The following is a 25,821-nucleotide window of genomic DNA, read 5'->3' on the forward strand; positions in this document are numbered from 1 at the left end:
ACTTTTAGAATTTTGTCATGATTCTCAGAGCAATGAGAAATTGCTATAGAGGCATCCTGGCTGCCAGATGGACAATGGCTTGAAGGCAAAATGCATGAAGATTATCAGCTGTTTAAGTAAGAGCAGTTGATAGTTTTAACTGGGTTATTGGCAGTGCAGATGGAGATGTCTGGATCAATATCAAGGTTGTTTACAAGACAAAATCAACAGTACTTGCTGATAGATTGGATCTCAGAGTTGCAGGGAATTAAAATAACAAAGATGTTTACCAGTTTTCTGGGCTATACAATTGATGAATTCAAGTGTCATCCATAGAAATAACACTAGGAGAGGGCTGGATTAGAGTGTGGAGAAATTCAAAGCTTGGTCCTGGCTCTGGACATAATAAGATCCATGTAGTATGCAGACCTCCAAATGGACTTTTTGAATAGCTAGTTGAATACATAGTTGTGAAGTTTGGAGAAGAGGCTCTGAGTGAAGGGCTGCTGCTGCTGCTGCTAAGTCGCCTCAGTCGTGTCTGACTCTGTGTGACCCCAGAGACAGCAGCCCACCAGGCTCCCCTGTCCCTGGGATTCTCCAGGCAAGAAGAACAATGGAGTGGATTGCCATTTCCGCATGAAGGACAGACATCCCTGTCATCAGCATTTAGGCAGCACCTAGCCGGGAGAAATATCAATAACCTCAGATATGCAGATGACACCACCCTTATGGCAGAAAGTGAAGAGGAACTAAAAAACCTGTTGATGAAAGTGAAAGAGGAAAGTGAAAAAGTTGGCTTAAAGCTCAACATTCAGAAAACTAAGATCATGGCATCCAGTCCCATCACTTCATGGGAAATAGATGGGGAAACAGTGGAAACAGTGGCAGACTTTATTTTGGGGGGCTCCAAAATCACTGCAGATGGTGATTGCAGCCATGAAATGAAAAGACATTTACTCCTTGGAAGAAAAGTTATGACCAACCTAGATAGCATATTCAAAAGCAGAGACATTACTTCCCCAACAGATGTCCATCTAGTCAAGGCTATGGTTTTTCCAGTGGTCACGTATGGATGTGACAGTTGGACTGTGAAGAAGGCTGAGCGCCAAAGAATTGATGCTTTTGAATGGTGGTGTTGGAGAAGACTCTTGAGAGTCCCTTGGATTGCAGGAAGATCCAACCAGTCCATTCTGAAGGAGATCAGCTCTGGGATTTCTTTGGAAGGAATGATGCTAAAGCTGAAACTCCAGTACTTTGGCCACTTCATGTGAAGAGCTGAGTCATTGGAAAAGACTCTGATGCTGGGAGGGATTGGGGGCAGGAGGAGAAGGGGACGACAGAGGATGAGATGGCTGGATGGCATCACTGACTCGATGGACGTGAGTCTGATTGAACTCTGGGGGTTGGCGATAGACAGGGAGGCCTGGCATGCTGCGATTCACGGGGTTGCAAAGAGTCGTACACGACTGAGCAACTGAACTGAACTGAACTGAGAGCTGAGGATGCTGATAAAATTGTCTTGGAGAGTGGTTGTAAGGAAAGATGGGACCTTGGACACAGCTTGAGAGAACTTCATCAGGTCATTTAGGTACAGGAGGATGAGTTGGCCAAGGCTGCTGAGAAAGAAAATCCAGAGCATGAAAAAAAAAGAAAAATGGAGAGTGTCGTGCCACGGAAACCAAGGAAAGTTTTTCCAAAAAAGTGTAGTACTAAGTCGCTTCATTCATACTGAACTCTTTGCAACCCTATGGACTGTAGCCCGTCAGGCTCCTCTGTCCATGGGATTCTCCAAGCTAGAATACTGGAATGGGTTGCCTTGCCCTTCTCCAGGGGATCTTCTCTACCCAGGGATTGAACTTGCCTCTTAAGTCTCCTGTATCAGCAGGTGGGGTCCCACTGAGATGTATGAACCACATCAAATGCTTTGGTAAGGTAAGATAAGGACTGAAGAGATCTCCTTAGGTGAGATATGATGGTGTGGTCCCCAACCTCTCAAATGAACCCTTCCACTTGACTTTTAAGCATTAGGGCCCTTCTTTTATGGAGAAGGCAATGGCACCCCACTCCAGTACTCTTGCCTGGAAAATCCCATGGATGGAGCAGCCTGGTAGGCTGCAGTCCATGGGGTCGCTAGAGAGTCGGACACGACTGAGCGACTTCCCTTTCACTTTTCACTTTCATGCATTGGAGAAGGAAATGGCAACCCACTCCAGTGTTCTTGCCTGGAGAATCCCAGGGACAGGGGAGCCTGGTGGGCTGCCATCTATGGGGTCACACAGAGTCGGGCACGACTGAAATGACATAGCAGCAGCAGCAGCACTTCTTTAAAAAAAAAAAAAAACTTTCATCTTCCATGTCTTTCTTGAAAGACCACTCTTTTTCTCTCTCCCTTTACACTCTTTTTGAAAAGACTTTCTGTTCTCTCTCTCTGTCTCTCTTTCTCCTTCTCCCTTCTTCCCTCTGACTCTTTCACCTTCTCAAACCCTCATGAATAGGATTAACGTCATTATAAGAAGAGACCAGAGACCTCGCTGGATTTCCGCATGTGAGTATACAGCAGGAAGGGAGCTGTCTTAAAACCAAGAAGAGTTTCTTCCCCATCTGTTCACCCATGTACCTCTCTGGTTTCTAGCTGTCCCCCTTTCATTCTATATTATATGATATTTTCCATAGAGATAGTTTAACTTATGGATTTAAATTAATAACCATTTTTATTTTTAAATCTTCATTGGCCTTTCAAATTTTATGAAAAAAGTCACTAATACTTATTTAAATTATTTAATATACTTAGGTTTGATTCATTGCTAATTCGGTTTTATATAAGATATGAGGTAAGGATTTAAGTTCATTTATTCTCAGTTGCTAGTGGTTTCAGAAATAGATCCTAAAAGTATTTCTCAAAATTTGTGATAGGAGCTCACTGCTGCCTCTGCTTCAGTGTTCTTGGATTCAATTGTTCAAAGCCTCCTTTTCAACTGCAGGCTCATAAAATGGCAAATCAATGAGAAATGAAAATGAAAAAGCAAACTGTAGAATACTGAAAAAAGTCAATAATTTTTAACACAATATTCAGACAGAAAAAGCATTCCACTTCTAATGTTTCATAGTCCTGATAAAAATGATAATAAAAGATGGAAATGGCCTAAAAATGAATTGCTTACTATAGTAATGGCAAGAACAAAGCACATACACTCCAATATGCTAATCCCTTATCCCTAGAAACAAAAATATTTTTGAAGTATTTTATCTTTTATCTTTTAATTTGCCTGTACCCCGATTAAATGATATGAAAGAGCCTGATTATATGATATGGAAGACTCAATATCCTAAAGAGTTTCAGTTCAGTTCAGTTGCTCAGTCATGTCCACTCTTTGCAACCCCATGAACAGCAGTATGCCAGGCTTAGCTATCCATCACCAACTGCCCGAGTCTACCCAAATCCATGTCCATTGAGTCGGTGATGCCATTCAACCATCTCATCCTCTGTCGTCCCCTTCTCCTCCTGCCCTCAGTCTTTCCCAGGATCAGGGTCTTAATGAGTCACCTCTTCAAATCAGGTGGCCAAAGTACTGGAGTTTCAGTTTCAACATGAGTCCTTCCAATGAACACCCAGGACTGATTTCCTTTATGATTGACTGATTGGATCTCCTTGCAGTCCAAGGGACTCTCAAGAGTCTTCTCCAACACCACAGTTCAAAAGCATCAATTCTTCGGTGCTCAGCTTTCTTTATAGTCCAAATCTCACATCCGTACATGACCACTGGAAAAACCATAATCTTGACCAGACAGACCTTTTTTGGCCAAGTAATGTCTCTGCTTTTTAATATGCTGTCTAGGTTCATCATAAGTTTCCTTCCAAGGAGTAAGCGTCTTTTAATTTCATGGCTTCAATCACCATATGCAGTGATTTTGGAGCCCCACAAAAATAAAGTCTATCACTGTTTCCACTGTTTCCCCATCTATCTGCCATGAAGTGATGGGACCTGATGCCATGATCTTAGTTTTCTGAATGTTGAGCTTTAAGCCAACTTTTTCCACTCTCCTCTTTCACTTTCTTCAAGAGGCTCTTTAGTTCTTCTTCACTTTCTGCCATAAGGGTGGTGTCATCTGCATTTCTGAGGTTATTGATATTTCTCCTGGCAATCTTGATTCCAGCTTGTGCTTCCTCCAGCCCATTGTTTCTCATGATATATTTTGTATATAAGTTAAATAAGCAGGGTGACAATATGCAGCCTTGATGTATTCCTTTTCCTATTTGGAACCAGTCTGTTGTTCCATGTCCAGTTCTAACTGCTGTACAGTTTTCTCAAGAGGCAGGTCAGGTGGTCTGGTATTCCCATCTCTCTCAGAATTTTCCACATTTTACTGTGATCCCCACAGTCAAAAGCTTTGGCATAGTCAATAAAGCAGAAATAGATGTTTTTCTGGAACTCTCTTTCTTTTTCCATGATCCAGCAGATGTTGGCAACTGGATCTCTGGTCCTCTGCCTTCTTTAAAACCAGCTTGAACATCTGGAAGTTCACGGTTCATGTATTGCTGAAGACTGGCTTGGAGAATTTTGAGCATTATTTTACTAGCGTGTGAGATGAGCAATTGTGTGGTAGTCTGAGCATTCTTTGGCATTGCCTTTCTTAGGGATTGGAATGGAAAACGACCTTTTCCAGTCCTGTGGCCATGTTGAGTTTTCCAAATTTGCTGACATAGTGAGTGTAGGACTTTCACAACATCGTCTTTCAAGATTTGAAACAGCTCAACTGGAATTCCATCACCTCCACTAGCTTTGTTCATAGCGATGCTTGTTAAGGCCCACTTGACTTCACATTCCAGGATGTCTGGCTCTAGGTGAGTGTGAATGATCACACCATCGTGATTATTTGGGTCGTGAAGATCTTTTTCGTACAGTTCTTCTGTGTATTCTTGCCACCTCTTCTTAATATCTTCTGCTTCTGTTAGGTCCATACCACTTCTGTCCTTTATTGAGCCCATCTTTGCACGAAATGTTCCCTTGGTATCTTTAATTTTTCTTGAAGAGATCTTTAGTCTTTCCCATTCTGTTGTTTTCCTCTATTTCTTTGCACCAATCGCTGAGGAAGGCTTTCTTATCTCTCCTTGCTATTCTTTGGAAATCTGCATTCAAACAGGTATATATCTTTCTTTTTCTCCTTTGCTTTTTGCTTCTCTTCTTTTTCATAGCTATTTGAAAGGCCTCCTCACAGAGCCATTTTGCTTTTTTGCATTTCTTTTTCTTGGGGATGGTCTTGATCCCTGTCTCCTGTATAATGTCACGAACCTCTGCCCATAGTTCATCAGACACTCTGTCTATCAGATCTAGTCCCTTAAATCTGTTTGTCACTTCTACTGTATAATCATAAGGAGTTTGATTAAGGTCATATCTGAATGGTCTAGTGGTTTCCCCCTATTTTCTTCAATTTTAGTTTGAATTTGGCAATAAGGAGTTTATGATCTGAGCCACAGTCTTGTTTTTGCTGACTGTATAAAGCTTCTCCATCTTTGGCTGCAAAGAATATAATCAATCTAATTTCAGTGTTGACCATCTGGTGATGTCCATGTGTAGAGTCTTCTCTTTTGTTGTTGGAAGAGGGTGCTTGCTATGACCAGTGCATTCTCTTGGCAAAACTCTATTAGCTTTTGCCCTGTTTCATTCTGTACTCCAAGGACAAATTTGCTTGTTACTCCAGGTGTTTCTTGACTTCCTATTTTTGCATTCCAGGCCCCTATAATGAAAAGGACATCTTTTGGGGGTGTTAGTTCCAAAAAGTTCTTGTAGGTCTTCATAGAACCATTCACCTTCAGCTTCTTTAGCCTTACTGGTTGGGGGATAGATTTGGATTACTGTGACATTGAATGGTTTCCCTTGGAAACAGAGATCATTCTGTCGTTTTTGAGACTGCATCCAAGTACTGCATTTCAGACTCTTTTGTTAACTATGATCACTACTCCATTTCTTCTAAGGGATTCCTGCCCACAGTAGTAGATATAATGGTCATCTGAGTTAAGTTTACCCATTCCAGTCCATTTTAATTCGCTGATTCCTAAAATGTCAACATTCACTCTTGCCATCTCCTGTTTGACCACTTCCACTTTGCCTTGATTCATGGACCTAACATTCCAGGTTCCTAGGCAATCCACTCCAGTAATATTGCCTGGAAAATCCCATGGACAGAGGAGCCTGGTAGGCTACAGTCCATGGGATCGCAAAAAGTCGACATGACTGAGCAACTTCACAGTCACAGTCATAGGCAATATTACTCTTTACAGCATTGGACCTTGTTTTTATCACCAGTTTCAACTGGGTGTTTTTTGTTGCTTTGGCTCCATCCCCTCATTGTTTCTGGAGTTATTTCTCCACCGATCTCCAGTAGCGTATTGGGCATCTACCGGCCTGGGGAGTTCATCTTTCAGTGTCCTATCTTCTTGCCTTTTCCTACTGTTCATGGGGTTCTCAAGTCAAGAATACTGAAGTGGTTTGCCATTCCCTTCTCCAGTGGACCATGTTTTGTCAGAGCTCTCCACCATGACCCGTCCATCTTGGGTGGCCCTACATGGCATAGCTTAATTTCATTGATTTTGACAAGGCTGTGGTCCATGTGATTAGATTGGTTAGTTTTCTGTGACTGTGGTTTCAGTCTGTCTGCCCTCTGGTGCCCTCTTTTAGTGTCTGCCATCTTACTGGGGTTTCTCTTACCTTGTACCTGGGATATCTTTTCATGGCTTCTCCAGCAAAGCGCAGCCACTGCTCCTTACCTTGGACGTGGGGTATATCCCCTTGGCTGCTCACCACTCCAGTGCAGCACAGCTGCAGCGGGACAGCAGCAGGTGGGATATTAGAGAGATAATTAGGTCCTCTGGGTGGAAGCCTCATAAATGAGATTAGTGCCTTTATAAGAATAGGCCAGAGAGCTAACTGGCTCTCTATCAACCATGTGAAGATACAGCGAGAAGACAGTCATCTGTAAACCGAGAAGATGATCCTCACCCTGCAAGAACCCAGCCATGCTGGCACCCTGTACCTTGGACTTCTAGCCTTCAGATCTGTGAAAAATGAATGCTTGTTGCTTATGCCACCAGCCTGTGATAATTTTCTATGGAAGCTTAAGCTAAGACTATTTAGTTATACATTTGGAAATCACTACATTACAAATAAGTAAATTACTATGTGAACAGAAGGGAGTCCCTTACTATGCTTGGATGTCTGGGAAATGAGCTGACACCTTTTGAGCTGTATCTCACAGGGAAGCAGAACTTTTCTGGGTGGAGAGAGGAGGGAATGTGTAGAATGTACAGAAATGATAGTATCAAGAGACATAGGATCCCTACAGGGCACCAACCACTTAGGAATGAACCATGGTTTACTGTGATGGGAAGAACTTTAGGGGAACAGGGCAGGCTTTCTAGGAGATGTCTAGTTGGTAACACATTGGAAGACTCTATGGAGTGGGCTCCAAGACCTCCAGGGATGCTAAAGCAAAGATGAGGTGACATCATAACTGTGGTTTTGATCCATCACCCAGATGGCATGGAAAAGGCTATATGGAAGGGACCTGGAGACAGGGATTGATTTGGGGGACCTTTTGTGATAGTACAAGGATGAGGGTTTTTAAGACTTGCAGTAGAATCCAAACAGTTTGAAACTCCTTATCTGATCCAAACCCTTTGACTCTTGCCTGTATTATTGTATCAGCATCCTAATTTGTATTCCTGCTTCTGTCTTAAATCCCCTACAAGCTATTCTTCTAAAAAATTATTAAGTTTTTTTTTTTTTTGGAGAGCAGTTTAGGTTCACAGCAAATTTGAGGGGAAGATACAGAGATTTCCCATCTGTCCCCCACACAAGAGCCTCCTCTGTTACCAACATTCTTCACCAGAGTGGTACATTCATTACAACTCATGAACCTACACTGGTACATCGTAATCACCCAAAGTGCATAGGCTTGAGTCTTCATTGTTGTACATGCTGTGAGTTTGGATAAATGTATGACATATGCAGCTTCCCTGGTGGCTGAGTCAGTAAAGAATCCACCTACAATGCAGGAGACCCGGGTTCAATTCCTGAGTTGGGAAGATCCCGTGGAGAAGGGGATGCAAACCACTCCAGAATTCTTGCCTCAGCAATCCTATGGTGTTATGCCCAGAGTCCGAGTCCCCAAAACTGAGAGAATAAGACGTCCGCAGCAATGCAAAAGCATGAAGGGTTTTATTTCTAGCTTGAGTTAGGGCTCCTGCCACATCCAACGCAGTGGAGTGGAGCAAGGAGCCCCGAGCCCAGATTTACAGCAGTATTTATAGGTTTTAGAACAGAGAGTTGGCAAGGGCTGATTGGCTGCAGGAGTTTCCTAGTATTTACTAATTGGCTAATCTTTATTGGCTGCAGGGGCTTCCTGGTATTTACTAATTGGCTATTGGCTGCAGGGGGATGTCTTTTACGTCCTGATAAACTCAAACCAGGTTACGGGGAGTATGCTGATTAGACAAGTCCTGGCATCCGTGGGGATGACCTCACTGGGCAATGACTCAGCTTTTCCCGTGAGTCCTACCTTAGTCCCTGAAGCCTATCATGGCATTTGTTAGGTCCCAACAATGGACAGAGGAGCCTGGCGGGCTACAGTCCATGGACTCAGAAAGAGTCAGATACGACTGAGCACACACACACACATAGTGACACTTATCCACCATCATGGTATCACACAGAGTATTTCACTGCCATAAAAGTTCTTTGTGTTCCATCCATTCATCTCTCCTGTGACTCAACACCTGGCAGCTACTAATCTTCATAATTCTGCCTTCTCTAGAATGTCATATAGTTGGAATCCTACAGTGTATAGCCTTTTCAAATTGGCTTCTTTCACTTAGTAATATGCATTTAAGATTCCTCCATGTACTGTCATTGTTTGAAAGTTCCTGCAAACAAAGTGAGTTTTGGACCTTAATAAAAGGACTCTCCTGCTGCCAAATGTTTCCTCTACCTAAGTCCTTGCTCTGAATATGTCTTTTAGGCTGAAAGTTACTGATATAAAGAATATTTTTTATAAGCCATTCATTTGGGAGGAGAGTCAGCTCACAGCACAATTACATCCACTAAATTTATCCAATTTCCTTCCACCCTGGGATGCTCTGAGTCTCTGAGAACCCAGGGGACTCAAACAGTAAAGTTTCAGTAGCAACCCAAGTCAAATTTATCCTGATTCATCATTTTAATCATTTTGCCTGTAGTTGTACACATCTCAAATGCTCTGTATATAATTAAAATTTTTTAAATTTTGAAAAATAATTAGAGTTTACTAGAAGAATAACAATTCATAATTTCTTGCTTATTTTTTCCCAATTTCCTTTGGAGAAAAAAAATGAAGAAAATATGGTAATCATCAGGAGTAATGTATAAAAATGAATATAAGGATATGTTACACAGGTACACATTTATTTTTATTTACATTTCTGTTGTCATAATGCTCACTTTTCAGTTCCATTCAGTCAATGCCTGCCCTGAAGAGGGATACACACAGTATAAGATAAACATTCTCCTACTCATAAGGAATAGACACAGGTAACTGAGGCAAGGAAGATGTGGGTTTTTTAGGGGGAAGAAACGTGAAAAAAATGAATGCTCCCTGGAGACATATGTAAAATATGATAATAAGCTAAATGAGCATGTGATCAGGGTGGTAGAGCTTAAAGGGAGGGAAGATTTTTCTCATTTCATGGTAGTAAAACATTTATTGCCTCATAGTAACTTTGTGACCTTATGAAAAAAAATTAAATTCTCTCAGCTTTGGTTTACTCATATATAAAACTTAAATATAAAATGTACATATTATATTATACTATATTTTAGGCTTCCCAGGTGCCACTAGTGGTAAAAAAAAAACCTGCCTGCCAGGAGACAAAAGAGACATGGGTTTGATCCCTGGTCCAGGAAGATCCCATGGAGGAGGGCATGGCAACCCACTCCAGTATTCTTGCCTGGGAAATCCCATGGACAGAGGAGCCTGGCAGGCTACAGTCCATGGGGTCTCAAAGAGTCAGACACGACTGAAGCAACTTAGCATATCCACCCACCAGCATATTACAATATTGCTATAATTACATATGTCATACATATGTTATATAGTTGGGTGTCTCAAAGCCTTTTACTGATGCAGACTGTCCTCATTCCCCATTGATTTAAAGCTCAGAATCCTTGGCCTTGCCACTCACATACCCATCTTTGGACATTCCTGCTCCTTTGAATCTGAAATATCAACTTGTTCCTCTTGACATTTTCTAAGGAGTTTGCTGCCCCTTCTTCCTCCTGTTGTTGCTTTGACTAGCTTATCTCTGACCTGGTTGGCTTCCAGACTCATCTGTGGGTACTGACCTCAGCCTTGCCAGTGGAGAAGACCACCATGATTTCTCCTGCTACAATTCCTGCAGCAGAGGCACTGGTGGAAATCAGCTAAGGCTCTCATAAACAAAGACACACAGTATATATTTTCTTCACATAAATCAGTAGTCTTTTTAAATAAAATTCTTTGATTTTTCATGTACAAGTCTCAAGCAATGTGTCATGATGAAAAGAGTTTAACTGAATGGCTTTTAATAGTACCTTAGATCAGAGTTTCTTAACTTGGACACTATTACTATTAATATGTGGGACAGAATATTTCTTTTTTGGCAGGGACTGTCCTGAGCCTTGTACGATATTTGTCAACATCTCTTTACTCACTACATGCCAGTAGCCTCCTCCCATTAGGGCAACCAAATATATCACCACATATTGCCACATGTCCCCTGGAGAGGTGAGCAAAAATCACCCCTGACAGAGAATCACAGTCTTAAACATTTAGCTTTGTGTGCCATGTTGCTGTCTGTTGCAATCCTAACCTTGGAAACCAGTAAGAAATCCGAACATCTCATCTGGGGCATCACAGAAATAAAGTGTTTGCCAGTCCCCATTATTTTTCCATTCGGGATTACTGGGTGCACAGCAAAATAAAAACTCCTCAGTTTTGTGTGTTTTACTGCTGTGCTTTGGGGCAAAAACAAAATTTTGGGGTGTGCATGAATGAGATAGAAAGATACATTTTAAAACACAATTAGAATGGGGAGAAGTCACCCACAATTAGGTTGCAGAATGCCTTGTTTAACATGCACTTGGCGTAACTTAGCCAGGAAACTGCAAATTATGGAATACAGATTTTCATTATCAGGTCTGCATAATGTATTTCTCTCCCTTAAATACCTAGATTTTCAGGTTGGAGGGAAGTATGTAAATTGTTTGGTGCTGTAACTAAGGTTTATTATTTTCTACCTCAATTTTTTATTGCTGTTTCTTTAAGCTCATCTGCTGCATTTTCATTTATTTCAATTGCTCTTTTTTCCTACTATGTCATTATTGTGGTTTCTGCCTTTGGTTATCAACAGTGTAGGGAAAATAATTTCCAGGTCCTCATAATCTGAAGAGAGTGGAGAAGGGCCATATGGCAGTCCCTAGTCTGAGCATACCCAGTGTGATGACTGGGGAAACCATGGAATCTGTTGGCTGAAAGAGAAAGGGAGTGGACGTCTTTTGTTTTCTAGCTCCTACCTGACCCTCTGACTCTTCAAAAAATAAAAATGGTCATCACAGGACCATTTTAAAAAATATCTTTTTTATAAAATGCAGCTCATTATTTCTGTTGTTTTGTCCAACATATTCCATCTGGCCTTGTTTTTGCCAGTAATCTGCCTGCCTCAGTTCAAATTCTAGTTTACAATGTGCATGTGTGTGTGTGACTAGTTGTTCAGTCATGTCCAACTCTTTGGACTGTAGCCCGAGGCTCCTCTGTCCATGGAATTCTCCAGGCAAGAATACTGGAGTAGGGAGCCATTACCTTCTCCAGGGAATCTTACTGACCCAGGGATGGAACCCAGGTCTTCTGCATTGCAAGCAGATTCAGAAATTTAACTTCTAGTCAGGCTAAAAATGTATAAAATCAGTGAGACACGGCCAAGTGTCAGCATAGCCTAGGAGGAGATACTGAAGATTCCTGCTGTGCAGAACGTTAAATTTTGAGTCACTGGATCATGGAAAAAGGTCAGGGGGAAGCGCCCAAAAGGTGTCAAAGGGGAGATGACCTAGGGTTGAGCTTCGAGCAGTGGGAATACAGTAGAGTGTCAAATAGCAAAACTGGCATCAAACATGAAGTGTTTTGATATATTAAGAACAGTAGACTGTGTGCACCAAGCCTGAGATTCACTTGCATAATACAAAATGGAAATCAAAATAACATTAATATGATAGAATTTATGTGGTGCTTGACTGAAATTTGCAAGTAAAGCACATAGCATAAGATCTGATATCACTCAATAAATATTAACTAATTTTGTCACTATGCTTTTGACCATTCCTCCTATAGTTTCATGCTTTCTTGTTGACTTACTCTGTCTGTATGTTAACTGAGTACCTATCCTTCTATCTCTCCATTCTTTTACTTTGTTGCTTAGAGTTTTCTCATGTCCTTGATTTTGTTTCTGTCCTTTTTATATTTCTGTATTGCATTTCTGCTATCCTCTTAGTATTTTGTCCTACATTTCACCTAAAATGTATGTAAGAGTATATGTGTGTATGTATACACACACACACACACACAAACACACACATATGTATAATGGAGGATATAAGACACAATGCAATTTTTAAAATAATGAAACCCTGCAAGTGAGGATGAATACGGTGGGCTATTCCATTCCCTAAAATCCAGTCCTTCTGATGAGTTCTGGATCTTTGGAAAACCCATGTATGGTGGAATTCTATGTGTAGCAGAAAGAGACCCAAAAAAGGGTGTGTGTGGTTTTGTGCTGGGATTAGAGGTTAAGCTATGGGCAAATAGCAAAGCATGTTCCTTGACTCCAGTCAAAGCCCTATTGAGAGGAAGGGCTGAGCAAGTTATTCTTACAAGGGATTTTGTGAAGCCCAGGGATGAGGAGTGGAAAACCTGAGCTCAGGAACAATGTACAACCCAAGCTGGAGACAGGATCCTTCCTCCTACCTTGCTGTGCTGATGGCAGAAGGAATCAGAGAGCCTCTGTAACACCTGGAGTTTCTCACCTATGAGCCCATCAGGGGCTTTGGGCAAAGCAAAGTTGTCCTCGTGACCAGATGCTGTCTACAAGTGTTTGTAGGAGTGGGCATCATGTAGAAACCAGAATAGAAGACCCTTTGAGGACCGGTTGTTAGATACTAAAGACACTCAAGGTGCCTGGGGATTTGTAGTGAGAGTGGAGTCATAAGAGTGCTACAGGGATTCAGAGGGACCACTGGGCCTAGCTCCTTGTCTTTTTAGTATTAAAATTACCTCATTTATAACTATAATTGGGTTACCTGAAGTCACAGAGGCAGATGCAGAAGGGAAAATGTATGCCGATTCCTGTTTTTAACTTTTCCCCTCCATGTCCCAGAAAACAGAATTCAGTATGTCTGGGGAGAAGTCTGGGAAAACACATTTTAAACAAGCACCATCCCCACTCTTGGATCCTTAGACACAGATGGTAGCTCTGTGGACCACACAGAAAACCCTGGATCAGACCAATATGAAATACATCCAAGGGAGAAATCACTATTTTTAATACTTATTTAGTAATTTTTTTCCCATTTTTATTGAGAAAAAATTGATACACATTGAGAAATCACTATTCTGAGAGAGTTTGGAAATTAAAATATTAAAAGATAGAAAAAGGATGGGTGAAAGAGGAAATTAAAGTTGACTGAACACCATATACAGGCAGCTAGTAGTTGTTGGAGATTTATCTTCTAAAGTTTTCTATTTACCTGCAAAATGTGAACTTTATTAGACTTTGACTGGGTTTAGGATGGGTGATATGGATATTGATGATATCTTTGAGCACAAGTAAAAAGTTAAAAATGAAACTACCATATTAGTTGGCAATTCCACTTCTGGGTATTTATCTGAAGGAAATAAAAGCACTAACTCAAAAAGATATCTGCACTTCCACATTTATAGCAGCATTAGTCACAATAGCCAAGATATGGAAACAACCTGTCTATCAAAAGACAAATAAAGAAAAATATATATATATATATACCATGGAATATTATTCAGCCATAAAAAGGAAGAAAATACTCTTTGGGACAACATGGGTATATCTTGATGCTATTATGCTAAATGAAGTAAGTCAGAGAAAGACAAATACTGTATTATCTTACTTATATGTGGAATTAAAAACAACAACAAAACGAATTCACAGATACAAAGAACAGATTGGAGGTCACCAGAGGTGAGGAGAAGGGAGTGGGCAAAATGAGTGAAGGTAATCTAAAGGTATAAGCTTCTAGTTATAAAATAAATAAGTCATGGAGATATAATGTACAGCGTTGTGACTATAGTTAGCAATATTGTAGATCTGAAAGTTGCTAAGGAAGTAAACCTTAAAAGTTTTCATCACAAGAAAAAAATTGTAACTATATATAGTGATGAATGTTAGTTAGATTTGTTGTGGTGATCATTACATAATGTACACAAATATCAAATCATTATGTTGTATACCTGAAACTAGCAATGTTGTATGTTAACTTTACCAAAAAAGTATTTGCAGATTGCTAAAATCACATTATCCTCCTCCTTTCTACAAAAAGAGACAAAACATCACTCACTGTATCTGTTTCTTCTGACATCAGAAAGTAGATAGATATTAGGAAGGTGAGGTAAGTTCCCGGTCCAGATCCATTTCCATGGAGTAGCGGAGAAAATACTCCACTGAGCCTCAAATGCTAAGACTTGAATCCAAGACTCAACTATGCCACCTGCTAAGTAGGACCTTGACCAGATCACTGCTCTGAACTTAAGTTCCTTGCAAATGTAGGAAGGGAAGTGTCCTAGATAATACATCCTGTTGCTTCCAGATCTAGCATCTCACAATCGTCCACTATCAAAGGATTGCTGTCATCCTTTGTTGCCTTTTAGGGCTGTTGAACTGAGAAGGCAATGGCACCCCACTCCAGTACTCTTGCCTGGAAAATCCCATGGATGGAGGAGCCTGGTGGGCTGCAGTCCATGGGGTCGATGAGAGTTGGACACGACTGAGTGACTTCACTTTCACTTTTCACTCTCATGTATTGGAGAAGGAAATGGCAACCCACTCCAATGCTCTTGCGTGGAGAATCCCAGGGACTGGGGAGCATGGTGGGCTGCCATCTATGGTGTCACACAGAGTCAGACATGACTGAAGCAATTTAGCAGCAGCAGCAGGGCTGTTGAGAAACAATCAGCAGTCAGAATGCTTAGTCACATTTTATTTCTTCAATTATGAGAAGAAAACCAATACTATACTTCTATAGGCCTAGCCCATTTCAAGGCAGCATGGAAGAGAAGGCAGAGGAAGTGAAGGCTCTATTAAGAAGGGAGGGAGACTCTCTCCCAGCTGCTCTTATGAGGAAATAATTACTTAATGGCTGGACAATTTGGAAAGCAGCTGCCAGTGGTGTAGGGACCCTACTGCTCTAAAAGGAAAAAAAAAAGAACTAGACTTCTTCTGTTCTATATCCCACAATAGACAAATTAGCAATGTAGTTTTAAAGTAAATGATTTAACTCCTGGTGAGGAATGTTCTTTAGAGTCTCTTGATGAGTAAAGGTCTGAGGGGCTGATAAAGTATCAAAGCTTGCATTTTAGGAATAAATCTTAACAGCATGAGAATCTGACAGAAACAGAGGTTCATAGGAAATGTATAGCCTCCCCCTACTTGATATTGCTGTAATGGTCATTAGTTTTACTCCCTGAGGTAAAATAAAATCAAAATAATAACATGTGAGTGCAACCCTTCCTTTATTTCTGGGCCACTTTGTTCTAAACTACTTTTGTTAAGTTTAGAACAAAAGAAGATGCCTGATGGCATAATCTGGGTAAACCAGTTGTCTCATCCATTTAGGAGCCGGTAATAATGCAGTGAAAATTAGCTGCCTCCCTTCCCACTGAGTATAGGTAAGCAGGTAACTGGAGGAGGGGCTTTGCCCATATTTTCTCAAATGATCCTCAGTTATTTGAGAAAGTCTCATGTGTCTTCATCATCCAGATGATAAAACTGAAGCTCAGTTGACTTACTTGCCTAAACTCACCCAACATCATTGTCTAGAATCACATTGACAAGTTAGAATAGTGGTTAAGGGATTTCAAGTCAGCCTAATTGAACCCAGAATCATCACTGTGTAATCTGGGACAAGGGTCTTGCCTTTGTGGCCTCAGTTTCCACTCAATATAGTGCCCAGCAGACTAGGAGTTCAAGTCAATGGTTGTGATTATTATGAATTTTACTTGACTTCAAAGCCCTTGCTCTTTGTACTGTATTTTTCTATCCTGAGAATAACAAGGGTATGCATAAAAATTTTAAATAAAAACAGATTAATACATCCAGCTAGAAGACATCCACTTGATACAAAGAAATAGGATGTGTTAGCTTTCCTAACATTACATTTCTGTTAAGAAAGAAGTGTGAATCAAAAATATGGTCATTAAATAGCCGTAGCTCACCTCTCTACTCAGAGAATTAACTTGTGTGTTGTCAGTGGTCCAAGCAGAACCTGTGTAGTATCTTGCATTCTGAGAAGTTCCAGGAGTCCATCTTTCAATATGTTCCCTCTGGAAGGAAGGAAATAATCACCTAATCTCATCATCTGCAGATTGAACAAGATCTGCTGTATTACAAATCTGCTTAGCCAAGGAGCAGCTCTCACAGCTTGCCTTCTTCCAGCTGTCTAAATACTGCTGAGCTCCAAAACCTGTCTTATTCCTACTTCCTCCCCAAATCCTGCCTCGGGGCTTTTAGGCCACACTGACTTCTTTCTCCTTTCCGGATTTCCCAAGTCCTTTGCATCTGTCACACATTTGGGAACTTGATTCTATTGTCTTCTAGTTCAGTTTAACCCAACAGTTATTTCTTGAGATTGGGGAACATACTAGAAATAATTTTTGGTCCTTTCAGTGTTTGGCATTACAAAGCAAGAATAACAGAAGAATGAAAACACACTCAATTTTTAACTCTGGAGTTAATGTTTTCATAACCGGAATTGCTTTACCCTCAAAAGCCTCATGGACTTCCCAGTTGGTGCTAGTGGTAAAGAACCACCTGCCAATGCAGAAGACTTTAGAGACTGGGTTTGGTTCCTGGGTCAGGAAGATCCTTGGGAGGGGGGCAGGGCAACCCACTCCAGTATTCTTGCCTGGAGAACCCCATGGACAGAGGAGACTTGTGGGCTACAGGCCACAGGGTTGTAAAGAGTTGGAGACAACTGAAGCAACTTAGCATGCACGGGTACAAGCATGTATTAGAATCACCCAAAGGTTTAGGTAATATGCAGATTCTTTGACCCGACCCCTAAAAATTCTAATTCATCAGTCTAAGACGGGGCTGTAGAATCTGTATCTCGAACAAGTTCCCAGTTGATATTGATGCTGCTGATTCCCTGACTGTGTGAGATGTGAAACCTCCTTCACCTTGGGATGTTGACTTCATATATCTGACCTTCAAAGTATTCAGCTTTTATCATTTTCTTCCTAAAATCAGTATTTTATGGAAATATCCAGAAAACGATATAGGCACTGTGTCTTCACTAGCAAAGTGATTTATAAAGCTTAAGGAAAAAAAAGTTGTGTGGACTAATTCACCATAATAGATTGTCCATCTCTAAAGTGAAGAAAGGGAGTTTTAAGTATCTAAAAATGAAAATATTTTATTTTAGAATTTATTGGGACTTCTCTTCAATGGTCTGGTGAGCAAAATATTGACCACTTTCTCTCTTCTTTCTTTGAATAGACATTTTCCAACATCTAGCTTAGATCATTTTAAATATCCAAACCATTCCTGATCAATTACAAGTGGTCTCTGCCCCCTTTAGGTGGCCTCAGTTCATTAGGGTGTTTTGCCCTCTCTTGCTTGTGATTGAATTACTGCTTTCTTCTTATCTTCGGGGCCCACAGCATGGAAACTCCAGTATGCCTTCTGCCAGTGGAGACCCTACTGTTCCTTTGGGTTGCCTCTACATTTTTTTTCTCTATTTTTCTTATATCACAAATACTGTGAAAGGCATCCTAGGGATGGGTAATATTAAAAATTAAGAAAAAGAGGGATAATGAGAATAGGGGACTAACACAAGGCTTGAAGGAACAAATTTATTTTAGGATAGGGAATAATCCAGGAAGAAAGACCTGAAGTGGAAATCAAGAAGTCATTCAGAATTTTGTTTCCAAGTAATCTTTTCAATTTACATATTAATATTCACATTGAAGTCTGAGTAAAAGAAGAGAGAGTCATTCAAAAAAAATTATCACGAGAGTATCCTATACAATGGACATAGCCACCACTTATTGATAACGTATTGTAGTCTGGGTAGATACAGAGTGATGTGTCTTAACATTGGCTGCATGTCAGAATCACCAGGGAAGCTCTAAAAAAAATCCTAGTCCTGAGGCCTCATGCCAGACCTATACATCAGAATCTCTGAGCATGAGACCCAGTATATTTAAAGCTACATTACATTTTTACAATGTGCAGCCAAGATTGAGAACTATTCTCAGTAGTGGCTGGAGCCAGCTCTTATTGGCTCATAAGAGCCAGTATATTTTGAGGAAATTTGCGAATTCAACATATTGGTAACTTAAAATTGATCACAGTGGGAGTGTTTTCACCATGGTAACTGGCAAGTCATTTTTTTTATCTCTCTGGAGAATGGACTGCCAAACATAAAGAGTGATGCTTGGGTGAAATGAGGGAGGCAGAGGAATGAAGGAGACATGTTTACTAATGATACCAGGACCACTAGCTGGAACCAGGAGGTGTGACCGCTTCACGGGCACAAGAAGTCACCCCTCAAAAGCCCTATGAGAGGTGATGGTCACAATATCCATTTAATGATGAACCAACAAAGGCTCAGGTTTCGTTAAGTGACTGCTTCATGCACACCGATTGTAGTTGAAAGGAATCAGAACTGAGGTCAACTGTGACCTCTCTAAGCTTATAACTCAGTGGTGAGCCTGGAAATATCACTGGCTGCTGAGGAGTAGAAGTGAGCAGGGAATTTTTGTAAAAGTATACTCTCCTTCACGTCAGGTAATTTATGACATAGTGAGAGCCTAAAAGAGAGAGTTTAGATAGAATTTACATGAATATATTTCTAACTCTGATGCTGGGAGGGATTGGGGGCAGGAGGAGAAGGGGACAACAGAGGATGAGATGGCTGGATGGCATCATGGACTCTATGGACATGAGTTTGGGTGAATTCCAGGAGTTGGTGATGGACAGGGAGGCATGGTGTGCTGCAGTCCATGGGGTCACCAAGAGTCAGACATGACTGAACTGAACTGAACTGAACTGATTTCTAATTACTGTGTAATAGGTTATAGATTTAGTGTAGAGATGTGATCCTAACGTAGAAAAGGCTAACAATGAACAGATATTCTATTGAAGCATCCCCTGTAGCCACAAACATTTATTAACAGTTGATATTTAGGAGGGAACTCAAATATCACCTGGGTATTAAGTATTTGTGCTCCAGGTTGGTAGACTGAAAGATGAGAGGGAGAAAGAAAGAGAGAGAGAGATGGAGAAAGGGGAGACAGAAAAATGCTGACCTTGTTGTATTTCTCCAATTATCCAACTCTTCTATTAAATAAAATATACTCTTCAAGCTCTCTTCAGCCTGGATATCTCACGTGTCACTTTCCCCAATTCTCAGCAGCTGAACTCACCTTCTGCGTTAAGAGTAAAAATAGAAGCTATTAGATTGCCAGTCTTCACTTAGGCCTGCATATACACACATCCTATCTTCCTTATCCCTTATTAAACTGGAAGAGAGAGTCTTCCTCTGCTTAAAGTCTTGTGTTTTTTTTTTTTTTTTTTTATCCCAAGCCTTGAATTCCTAGGCATCATCTTCTTCATGTGCTATCAGGATCTCTCATCCATTTCTCGCTTTCTCCTTCTTTGGATCTGCTTCATTAGCTATTAAGTATCCATAAATCTCTCCCTTGAAAAATGAATCTCACTCCATTCCATACTTTCCCTTTCTTCTTTCATTCACAGACAAAAAATACCAAAAGAGTTGTCTATTCTTGCTAACTTACATTTCATTATGTTCTACTCACTGTTCAACAGACTCTAACCTGAGTTTCACTCCTCTGTTACCCTCATCATTCCGCAAAACAGTATCATGAAAAAACTTCATTTTCACTATGTTTGTCTAACTGATACTTTGTATTCTTCAATTTAGATGAACCCAGTGGTATTTGATACCATTGATAACATTTACTTCTTGGCTTCCATGATTTAATACTCTTGATTTTCCTCCTAGATGACTGACTACTCCTTTTCGGTGTTACTTGAAAATTTTCATTCTGCAACACAACCACCAAGTGCTGTACAAAATTTGGCAGAGAGTCTCTTTTCTCTACCCCAGGGTTTCTCAACTTTGGCACTATTGATATATGAGGCTGAATATTTTCTTTTAGGACAGAGTGCAAGCGAAAGTGTTAGTTAGTCGTGTCCAACTCTCTGCAACACTATGGATGGTAGCCCACCAGGCTCCTCTGTCCATGGGATTCTCCAAGCAAGAATACTGGAACGGGTTGCCATTTTATTCTCCAGGGAAGCTTCCCTACTCAGGGATCGAACCTGGGGCACCTGCATTGCAGGCAGATTCTTTACCATCTGAGCCACCAGGGAAAAGGGGGACTATCTATATTGTGTTGAGGTTTGCTGAGCAGATTCCTGGCCTCTAAAGTCTAGATGCATTTCCCCAGTCAGGGCTACAAAAAATATCTCCAGACATTGCTGAAAGTCCTAGGAAGTGGGGGAAGGGATGGAGGGTCGAAGTCTCTTCAAGTTGAGAACTACTGCCCTACTCACTTCTTAAGTGACCTTGTTCATGCTCATTGGCTTCTGTGACCATCATCACAAAAATAATAATTCATAAGTAGCATCTCTACCTCTGATATCTCCTATGGGCACCAGTTCCACATGACAAACTTCTCTCAATATATCAACCTAGAAGGCTCAAATGCATTTTATTTCCTATTTTTGTCTTCATGAGTCTCACCAGTTCAGTTTAGTTCATTTCAGTTGCTCAGTCATGTCTGACTCTTTGCAACAGCATGAACTGCAGCACACCAGGCTTCCTTGTCCATCACCAACACCCAGAGCTTGCTCAAACTCATCTCCATCAAGCCAGTGATGCCATTCAACCGTCTCATCCTCTGTCGTCCCCTTCTCCTCCTGCCTTCAATCTTTCTCAGCATCAGGGTCTTTTCCAGTGACTCAGTTCTTTTCATCAGGTGGCCAAAATATTGGAATTTCAGCTTCAACATCAGTCCTTCCAATGAATATTCAGGACTGATTTCTTTTAGGATAGACTGGTTGGATCTCCTTGCAATCCAAGGGACTCTCAAGAGTCTTCTCCAACACCACAGTTCAAAAGCATCAATTCTTTGACTCTCAGCTTTCTTTATAGTCCAGCCTTCACATCCATACATGGCTACTGGAAAAACCATAGCTTTGACTGGACAGACTTTTGTCAGAAATGTAATGTATTTGCTTTTTAATATGCTGTCTAGGTTGGTCATAGCTTTTGTTCCAAGGGGCAAACGTCTTTTAATTTCATGGCTGCAGTCACCATCTACAGTGATTCTGGAGCCCCAAAATTAAAGTCTGTCACTGTTTCCATTGTTTCCCCATCTATTTGCCATGAAGTGATGGGACCAGATGCCATGATCTTCGTTTTCTGAATGTTGAGCTTTAAGCCAACTTTTTCACTCTCCTCTTTTACTTTCATCAAGAGGCTTTTTAGTTCCTCTTCACTTTCTGCCATAAGGGTGATGTCATCTGCTTATCTGAGGTCCTTGATATTTCTCCTGGCAATCTTGATTCCAGCTTGTGCTTCTTCCAGCCCAGCATTTCTCCTGATGTACTCTGCATGTAAGTTAAATAAGCAGGGTGACAATATGCAGCCTTGACGAACTCCTTTCCCAATTTGGAACAAGTCTGTTGTTCTATGTCCAGTTCTAACTGTTGTTTCTCGACCTGCATACAGATTTCTCCAGCGGCAGGTAAGGTGGTCTGGTATTCCCATCTCTTGAAGAATTTTCAACAGTTGTTGTGATCCACACAGTCAAAGGCTTTGCTGCAGTCAATAAAGCAGAAGTAGGTGTTTTTTGGAAACTATCTTGCTTTATTGATGATCCATCGAATGTTAGCAATTTGATCTCTGGTTCCTCTGCCTTTTCTAAAACCAGCTTGAACATCTGTAAGTTCACGGTTCATATACTGTTTAAACCTGGCTTGCAGAATTTTGAGCATTACTTTGCTAGCATGTGAAATGAGTACAATTGTGCAGTAATTTGAACATTCTTTGGCATTGCCTTCTTTGGGATTGGAATGAAACTGACCTTTTTCAGTCCTGTGGCCACTGCTGAGTTGTCCAAATTTGCTGGCATATTGAGTGCAGCACTTTCACAGCATCATCTTTTAGGATTTGAAATAGCTCCACTGGAATTCCATCACCTCCACTAGCTTTGTTCATAGTGATGCTTCCTAAGGCCCACTTGACTTCACATTCCAGAATGTCTGGCTCTAGGTGGGTGATCACACCATCATGGCTATCTGGTTCATGAAGATCTTTTTTGTATAGTTCTTCTGTATATTCTTGCCACCTCTTCTTATTATCTTCTGCTTCTGTTAGGTCCATATTGCTTCTGCCCTCTATTGTGCCCATCTTCGCATGAGAAGTTCCCTTGCTATCCCTAATTTTCTTGGAGAGATATCTAGTCTCATAGGTATGTTTATTCATGCATGTGGGCAGCAGCACTGCTACAAGTCAACAGGATGTCCCACATTCCCACAACACAGCCAGGCTGACATCCCATCCAAGGAAAGATGATTAATGATGACCATGAACAGGTGCACTACTGGGAACTTTTGAGGCTTTACTTTATCAGCACCCTTGACTTTAAAAATGATGAAACCCATCAACACCATTCCTACCTAAATCTCCTGGTAAACTTGGGTATAGTAGGGCTTCATGGGGATCCAAACATTTTTCATAAGGCTTTGAAACATCTCAGCACAGAACCGGCAGCTCAGTCAAATGCATTTTAAACTAAACATGATGAAAACTAAATTTATAATCCTCTTTGTTTTTTTCTAAAACTTAGTCTTCTTTTAGTGTGCTCTTCCTCAATAGATGGAATTACCTTGCATCCAGTTATCCAAGCTAGAATGTAGATTCATTCTTAACCCCTCCTTCCTAATGTCACAATTTGAACCAAACTCATATTTTATTTTTTCACTTTCAGACAAAAAAGATTTCTTAAACATGAAAGTAAAAATTTTGACTATAAGGAAAAGAGTGATGAATTTAACTTTGTGAAAAATAGGGGCTCTTTTATCAAAAAGCAGCATGAAACAAGTAAAATAACATAGTCTAATCTATTTAAGATGAATAAATGACAAACCACAAAAAAGCTAAATGACCAAATAAAATAGTGTGCCAAAGTCATGAGCAGGCATTTCTCAGAAAAGTAACATGAATGGTTGATAAACATAAGGGAAAAAATGTTCATTTACTCAGAGTAATATAAGATAAAAATCACAAACACATGCAGATATAATAATTTTTGTCTTATACTAGTAATTTCCATTTAGACACACCACTACTCATGATGTTTATCTTATTTTGTTCACCACTTCTATCAATCTATCTTGATAGAAACAGGGTTACCTTTTTTTTGGTCAAAGGTACTGGTGTTGGAGAAGACTCTTGAGAGTTCCTTGGACTGCAAGGAGATCCAACCAGTCCATTCTAAAGGACATCAGTCCTGGGTGTTCATTGGAAGGACTGATGCTAAAGCTGAAACTCCAATACTTTGGCCACCTCATGCGAAGAGTTGACTCATTGGAAAAGATTCTGATGCTGGGTGGGGTTGGGGGCAGGAGGAGAAGGGGACGACAGAGGATGAGATGGCTGGATGGCATCACTGACTCGATGGACATGAGTTTGGGTGAACTCCAGGAGTTGGTGATGGACCAGGAGGCCTGGCGTGCTGCAATTCATGGGGTCGCAAAGAGTCGGACACGACTGAGCGACTGAACTGAACTGAACTATCCTTACCAAAATTTTAGCACAGTCTACTGCAATCATATTTTCATTTATTTGAGGTGTCTTTATTTCAGTTTTATTTTGAAGTGTATTTTCCTGAATATGGCATTCTAGTTTAGTTGACATTTCTTTTGTTGATACATTGAAAATATTGTTGAATATATTATTCCACTATTTTCTCACTGATTTTGCTGCTTTTGAAACGTCAGCTGTAATTCTGTTGCTCTAATAAATGTAATGTGTCCTTTAAAAGATAAAAGACATTATCTGCTGCTTTTCAGATTATCTCTTTGACTTGGTATTCAATATTTTCACTGTGATGTACTAAGCTGTGTATTCATTTTTATTTATCCGATTTGGGTATCATTGAGTTTCTTGAATTTGTAGATCATTGCCTTTGCTTTGTTAAGGAAAATAATGATGTATCATTATTTACTGTTTTTTTTTTTTTCAGAGACTTCGATTTTTTAAAGACTAGATCTTACTGTATCTGCTATATTTCTTTACACTTTTCCAAGTTTTGCATCTTTGTGTTAATTCTAGGTGATTATAGGTGATTAATTCTAATTTATATTCTGGCTTACAAATTCCCTATGACTGTGTCTAATCTAATGCAAAATCTACCCTTTGAATGATTGATTTTGGTTTCCATCTATAAGAAAGCTGATGTTTTAGTTTTGCTTCTAACAGTTTTATAGAATTATAGAGATGAAAGCCATAGCACCCATTTTCATGTCCACATGTGAATGGTAGCACACCAGGCTCCACTGTCCATGGACTTCTCCAGGCAAGAATACCAGCGTGGATAGCCATTCCTTTCTGCAGTGGGTTTTCCCCATCCAGGTATCAAACCCTGGTCTCCTCCACTGCAAGCAGATTCTTTACTGTCTGAGCCTCTAAGAAAGCCCCACATCCTTTGTTACCATTTCCCTTTTTATTTATTTTATTTCATCCTTTCTTCTATCTTTTTTTAAAAAATTTTATTTTATTATTTACTTTACAATATTGTATTGGTTTTGCCAGACATCAACATGAATCCACCATGGGTGTACACGTGTTCCCAATCCTGAACCCCCCTCCCACCTCCCTTCCCATACCATCCCTCTGGGTCATCCCAGTGCACCAGCCCCAAGCATCCTGTATCCTGCATTGAACCTAGACTGGCGATTCATTTCTTATATGATATTATACATGTTTCAATGCCATTCTCCCAAATCATCCCACCCTCTCCCTCTCCCACAGAGTCCAAAAAACTGTTCGATACATCTGTGTCTCTTTTGCTGTCTCGCATACAGGGTTATCGTTACCATCTTTCTAAATTCCATATATATGCATTAGTATACTGTATTGGTGTTTTTCTTTCTGGCTTATTTCACTCTGTATAATCGGCTCCAGTTTCATCCACCTCATTAGAACTGATTCAAATATATTCTTTTTAATGGCTGAGTAATACTCCATTGTGTATATGTACCACAGCTTTCTTATCTATTCGTCTGCTGATGGACATCTAGGTTGCTTGCATGTCCTGGCTATTATAAACAGTGCTGTGATGAACATTGGGGTACATGTGTCTCTTTCAGTTCTGGTTTCCTTGGTGTGTATGCCCAGCAGTGGGATTGCTGGGTCATAAAATTAATAGAGCTAATCAATGAATATAGTAAAGATGCAGGATATAAAATCAACACACAGAAATCCCTTGCATTCCTATACA

General features: G+C 40.4%; 1 pseudogene; it reads right to left on the bottom strand.

The window, feature by feature from the left end:
• Nucleotides 1–22,892: 22,892 nt before the first annotated feature.
• LOC120875234 lies at nucleotides 22,893–23,071 on the bottom strand (annotated as a pseudogene).
• Between the last annotated feature and the right edge of the window lie 2,750 nt (nucleotides 23,072–25,821).

Source organism: Oryx dammah, unplaced genomic scaffold, assembly GCF_014754425.2.
Source record: "Oryx dammah isolate SB20612 unplaced genomic scaffold, SCBI_Odam_1.1 HiC_scaffold_16, whole genome shotgun sequence".
In the NCBI taxonomy this organism is placed as follows: Eukaryota; Metazoa; Chordata; class Mammalia; order Artiodactyla; family Bovidae; genus Oryx; species Oryx dammah.